Source organism: Macrobrachium nipponense, chromosome 31 (assembly GCF_015104395.2).
Source record: "Macrobrachium nipponense isolate FS-2020 chromosome 31, ASM1510439v2, whole genome shotgun sequence".
Taxonomy (NCBI): domain Eukaryota; kingdom Metazoa; phylum Arthropoda; class Malacostraca; order Decapoda; family Palaemonidae; genus Macrobrachium; species Macrobrachium nipponense.
In genome coordinates, this window is record NC_061093.1 from 42,169,029 (window position 1) to 42,176,528 (window position 7,500).

Genomic DNA, 7,500 nt, shown 5'->3' on the forward strand with positions numbered 1-7,500 from the left:
TGCTTAATCATGACTAAACATTCACAAAGAAAACGTTTCAGTGAAATTCATTATATCAATTTCCTATGCCTTTTGTATTGTAAAGACATAATTATCTCACATATTAGAAGCCATTTGATATGTTTTAACCTTTCAAATTGCCTAATTGAACAGCCGCCTGGTTTCAGGGCAAAAAGGTCAGTTCATATAGCCGAAGCGGCTGCTGCTTTGTATGATAAATATATCACGGAAATAAATTATACGAGACAGACTTCGCTGGTAAGGTTCAATGTCGCGAATTTCCGCTAACTGTATATCCCCAATATTTTGATATTCACGGAAACCCTAATTACCGAAGGATTAATCGAATAGAAATATAATAAACCCTCTTCTATCAGCCAGCACACGCCAACGCTGCCTCCTGCTCTCAAAACCGCCGGAAATTTCTCGTTATTTCGGGCCTGTGTGACCTTTGCAATATTCGGGCCTATGTGACCTTTGCAATATTCGGGCCTATGTGACCTTTGCAATATTCGGGCCTGTGTGACCTTTGCAATATGAGTTTGAATTGAATTGAATATAGAATTTAGGCCTAAGGCCAAGCACTGGGACCTATGATGTCATTCAGCGCCGAAATGAAAATTGACAGTAAAAGGTTTGAAAGGTGTAAAAGGAGGAAAACCTCAAAGCAGTTGCACCATGAATCAAGTGTTAGGAGAGGGTGGAGAGTAAGTTGAACGAAAGAGAATATGAAAGGAGGTACAGTAAAAGGAACAAAAGTGGTTGCAGCTTGGGGCCGAAGACACACTGCAAAGAAACTTAAGTAATGCCTACAGTGCACTGCATGAGGTCCACTGACGGCACTGACGGGGCTTTGCAATATGAGGTTTACGAGAAGAGCGAAAGGGAAAAAAACCAATGGCGCTACATTTGATAAACAGGAATATCACAGTTATCATTTTCGTTCTTGCTACCGACAAAACTCCAGCCAGGGCAACTTGTGCATCTAAGACACTTTCTTACCTACCATTTACGATATTAAAGTCGCTGGTACAGTATATGCAATAGCGTGAATTACTTCTAAATCTAATAACCCATTGTCCTTCATAGTTTATTTTTTATTTACATTTAAATTATACAAAATCATTCTATTCCTACTACTGCACATACACATATATACAAGCACATATCCACAGACATACACACACACACACACACACACACACATATATATATATATATATATATGTGTGTGTGTGTGTGTGTGTGTGTGTGTGCGTGTGTGTATGTGAGTGTTTTCTGGAAGAATCTTTTTATTCTCATCAAGTGCTTAGGAACATGTGTGTATGTGTATATATATATATATATATATATATATATAATATATATAATATATATATATATAATATATATATAACACACACACATATGAAAAGATATAAAGCGATAGTGGCAAATTGTTGAGTGCAATAAAAGACTAAGCTGAAATATTGCATACATATGAAAAGATATAAAGAAGCAATAAAAAATATCCAGATAAAAGACTAAGCTGAAATATTGCATACAATAAAAATTGATTTCACGTCTCATCCGAAGGAAGACATCCAGGTATTTCTATAAAGAACCCAGCCTGACCTAACGCAAATCCTTCAAATGGCCATAAAGCCAGATATATTCAATATCTGTTGTGAAAAGCTACCTCAACTGAAGGAGGGTGTGACCTACAAACAATTACAAAAGCTTTTATCTTCATTAAGCACATGCGGAAGTTGTCATTATTCGAACAAGTATCAATGGACACACCTGAATTACCTTTTCAACAAAAGACCGTATTGAACTACAGACTTAAATGAAACGTTTACAAAAGCGACACACGATAGCAATTATTCGTGGCACTTGAATTTGAGAACCACTCTGTGTCCCTTAATGCATCCAGAAAAATAGAAAGGGGAAATTTCGTGTGGATTGTTGCAGAAAACGTAACAGGAACTATATTGGCTTTAATGATATATGGTTTTTTTTATTTATGTTTAATATTAACCTTATATCAATTTTACATCTTTTCTGGCTTCATTGGTCATAAATAAAATAAAATAAAATAAAGAGTATAGACATGAAAATCCAGTAGGAAACTAAAAATGGCTGGAAAAAGTCGAAAGAGTATCATATAACATCTTCAAACTACATCAAGGAGTAGAAAAGAAAAATAATTTGCAGAATCCACGGGTCACTTTTTACGAGATTTTGTAGTTTTAATAGCCACAATGCCCTCTTGCCTTCTCGAATTCTTCACGCTTTTTAGGATACGCTTTTCACTACAAAGCCTTAAGATCCCAGTGCAAGAAATTTGAAGCGGTTATGATGCCCGGTAGCGGTAGACGAAGACTCTCATAATTATAAGTATAATGTGACCTCATAACTGCTTCAAATTTGTAATGACAAGTGATATCCTTATATATATCATATTTGACTATATATGTATATAAATACATACTATACATACACATACATACAGACATATCAGATTATATATAATATATAGAATCAGAATAGTACATAATATATATTAATTTATTTATATATTATGTAATTACAATACATACGATACATACACATACATACATACATACATTATATATATATATTAGATTAGAAGATAGATATATAACGATATATATTATATATATATACTATAATATATAAATATTAAATATATATATCATACTATATGCTATATTTATATATATTAAGTATCTATATATATATATATATATGTGTGTGTGTGTGTATATATTATTATTATATATTATATAGTATATATATATATGATATGATATATATATATAGATTAAATATACTGTATATACATAATATATAGATATTAAGTATATAGTATATATTATATATTATATACTATATATAGATATATATTACTGTTATTAACACATATTATATTATAGAACATATATATAGAATATTATATAGATAATATATATATATATATATGATTAATAGATAATAATGCGTTGTTGTCAGTTATGTAAACGTTATGTGTTGTGTTGTAAATAAAGTAGGGATTAAAATAGAATAAGATTGTACCTCAAACTCATGAAATTTCAAATTTCACATATCAAAGCTATCTTAAAATTTTTGAGTGGGAAGTAGAAGCGTACTCCTTTAGTATACCTTTCTCTAAGACAATTTTTCCTTTATTTCCAAGCAAACCTTCAGAGAATACATTCTCCTACATTTTTCTTACGTAAATAGCCGTAATCCTCTTTGCCAGGACACATTTCAAAGAAGCACCAGACGACAGTAATCTTGATGTGGCTTAAATGAAAGAGGCAATCTCTGCTTTTCAGGAGACGCTCATCTCATCCTTAAGACAAACATTCACCCAAGGAACTTGTGCCTGTGCTTGCGTCACCTTCCTTTCCTAGGCCCAAGCAAGATTTGCTTTGATCCTTCTTCCTCGCTTTACAAGATGCTTCTAGATATAAAAACACAGAAAAGGGAGCACAGGAGGAGAAAGCATGAATAGAAATGTTTGCTAATATAACCCGATTACTTTCTCTTGTCTCAAAGAGGCACTGATCTGTGGATGCTTGCCTTGCAGATGGTTGGTCTAAATTAAGAAACGCCCTGAACTTGGTAGTACTTTATATTCATCAGCTCGCCTCTCTGGAGGATTAAATTTTGGCAGAAATAAGATCAGGGCTGCGATTTTTCCACGACAACGAATGTCCATATCTGGGAAGAAGTATAATTAAGTTTCGTTATCATAAGGACGTCTTTATTTATGCCAATTTCCACAGAAACTGAGTTTTCCGGTTGACGTACAAACGTGTCTTCCCAAAAATCATCTAATGTTTAGCTTTACATGGTAACTTCCGTAGGTTTTCAGGCTATAATATCCTTACTATGTGTCCGTTGTTAGATGAAGTGGAGAGACACGGGACATCGGTGACATTTTTTTCTACATATGCACCAAGAGCACCAAATTTTTTAAAGAATGAAAATGGTTAGATAGGGACAGTGCTGGCGAATTTTCCCATTTATTTTTCCTCCCTTTTTGAACAGAGAGGCGGAAACCCACACACTGACTGCGAGCGCCCTTCAACACAATGTACAAACTAGTGGTGTGTATATTCTAAAAAAAAAAAACAGAAAAATTGCCCGACTGTCAAAACGTCAAAATCATAAAATACTCCGTTGTTGCAACGCTAATAATTTTTTTACGCGCTAAATTGGAAGCACAGAGACAGAACAGTAAAATATTTTAATAGGCGACGACTCCGTTAGTCAACTTTTCTCCTTTCCTCTCAGGTCACACTGGAGGTCAAACTTTTTCTTTGATACTTTCGAAACGACTATACTCTTTTTGTTTTATGACACACCTGTTTATGTTTATACATCTTTTGTTCATACTCCGTTCAAGGGTGTATATTGAGAACTCAGCTACACGCGCGTACACAAGATATCGTGTAACCATTGCAATATCGTGTAACAACGAGTCAAGAATCTCTAAAATGCCAATCGAAGCAATAAACAGGTGTAATTTGCCCCATAATTCCAGTGGAAAAAGAATCTAGACTAATTTTGATGGCGCTGTTCTGTGAATGTTTGTGACTCGCGTTTTCATTCATCCTTACCAGTTACCGTCAAAACCAACCTAATTACACGTCTCTTTAACATTTAAATCTACAGAAATGAACTCTCTCATTTCTGTTGCTGGTGTCGATTATTCAAAGGTGAATTGAACTTGGGAGTCACTTAATTAAAAAACGGCAAGGGACTCCCTTTATGTCCCTTGAGTGTGATTCCTTTTGGAGCATCAATAGTGATTTTGAAATAAGATGAACGAAACAGAGCTTTCTATACCAATAAGGAAAGGGAGAAGAATAAAATTCACTAAATGCAATAGCACTTCACGATGTTTTTCTTTTTCATCCAACATAATTATACTGCGCTGATTCAACCTACGTTTTACCTAGGTGCAACCAAAGAAAAAAAGAAATCGTACTAAAATGTAGCCGTCAGAATTCCTCAAGGTTCCATTTTTGTTTTTAGTCACCTGATATCATCTCCTACACTTCTAATCTTCCTAAACTTTTCTACCTGGTTCTGACAAGTCTCTTCTATCGCGTTCCAAGTTCCATGCGACATTATCTATATAGTCCTGTGACTCCGTCTGATAATGGCTGTTAAAGATTTTAACAAACACTACGAAGTATGCTTTTATTTGTTTGTTTGTTTGTATTGTGTTTTTACGTTGCATGACAAACAGTGTTATTCAGCAACGTGGGACGAGCGGCTTTCAACTTCTATCACCAGAAAAAAATACAACAACTCACTCCCCAATGTAATACCCGAAAAGAACGAATCTCGCGGCCACAGATGTGGCACGCCAACACCATACCGAGCACGCCACTGAAGCGCTGTATGTTTTTATTTACATGCCCAATATTAAATTCCGGGATTAACCACTAGGCAGGTTTCAGGGGAGAGAGTCGATTAATTAAGCCAAGCTACTGTGTAAGATGAATATATCATTGCTAAAATAAATTCTATGAATTAACCTTTTGCTGATTAGGTTGAATGTCCAACAATTACGATGCTTTTTTATGGGAATTCCTAATTCCCAAAGGATTAATGGTTAGAAATATAAAACCCTCTACTATCAGCCAGCACAGGCCGACGTTGGATCCTGGACTCAAAAAATTCTGAAAAATTCTCGTTATCCTCGGTGCCGTGTGACCTTCCACAATATGGGGCATGCTGAAAGAATGCCGGAAAAAAAATCAACAATGCTAAACTTGGCGAATAATATACCATTTGGGGTGAAAAATGACAAGACCAATATTGTGCACTGCCTTCGTGCAAGACAACGAAGCGTTTCATGTGTAAAAAAAAAAAAAAAAAAAATCCTCTTTCTCCAGCAAGAAAAGCATAGTTAGAATTCCGTTCGAGGAGGAAGTGACAGGAGCAGGTTTTGTTAAACTTGTGTTAGTTTTGTTCCAGCAAGAAGTAATTTTAAGTACTTGTTATTAATGATACTGAGTCGTCGCCAAGAGATCGAGAAAGTACGATGATGGTAGCCTTCTAATCTCAAAATGCCAACTGAAGAATCGTGAGGGTAACACCGGCAGAAATATATATATATAATATATATATATATATATATATATATATATATATATATATATATATATATATATATATATAATGTATATATATATATATATATGTGTGTGTGTAATCTATATATATATATATATATATATATATATATATATATATATATATATATATATTGTATATTATATACATACATATATATATATATATATTATATATATTATTATATAACATATATATACATATATATATTTATATATATATATATATATATATATATATATATATATATATATATATACATATATATATATATACATATATATATATATTTATATATATATATCGCATTTAGGCTACAAAATGTCCTTTTAATATTTATTTCGCTCTACCTCAGAAATATTTATTTTTCATATATGTAAACTGAAGGGAAATTTTTAGTTGATAAAAATTTCCCCTTCAGTTAACATATATGAAAATGTATTTAATTCTGAGGTTAGAGCCGAATTAAATATTAAAGGATTTTTGTACCCTAATGGGGCAGCGTATAATATGAATCACGGTGATGTGATCAGACTCATATAAAATAAATATATATATATATATATATATATATATATATATATATATATATATATATTATATATAGTATATATAACTGCAACAAATATATGTAAAAAAATCTATAAACTTCAATTCAACCCTTTTCCCAAGGACAGAAACTAGACTCCCAAATGAAACCTATTTCAAAAGGAAACCTGTAATAAATATCATGACTTTATTCCCATTATTTTCTCTTGATATGCTTCTGAAAAGTAGGAAAACATTATACAAATAAAAGTTTACGAATAAAATCGAACAACAAATGCAACTAAGGACAAGTGAAACAAAGAAGCCTTCAATTGCAGAGGACTAGCTTCGGAAAGAATAGTGGAATGTTTAGTAGAACGAAATATGTCAACTTTAAGCTTCACTTAAAAAGAAAGAAAGAAAAAAAAACAGAATATTACATGTACAAATTTTTTGGGGGCTAATTGCCAGTGATCAGTAATGGATACGGATTGCCATATGATATTTTTATCTTTCCGGTAGTCTGGGAGAATACTAGATTATTATTCAGGGTTAATTAAAGGACAATTTACGTCGGGATAGCCAAAACATGTAACCGTTCATATGGCAAGTGATTCTGCCTCGGGGAATTATCGCGGTGCTCTCAGAAGAGAGAATATGGAAGTATATAATGGTGAATCCTTTGGAAAATAAGCTATCTAAATCGGGATGGAAATCCGACTCTTTGAATAAACAACAAGCATAAGTGTGATAAGAAAAAATCCACGCAAAACTAGGCAATTACATACAGTTTTGTTTTTGTTTTTTTTACAT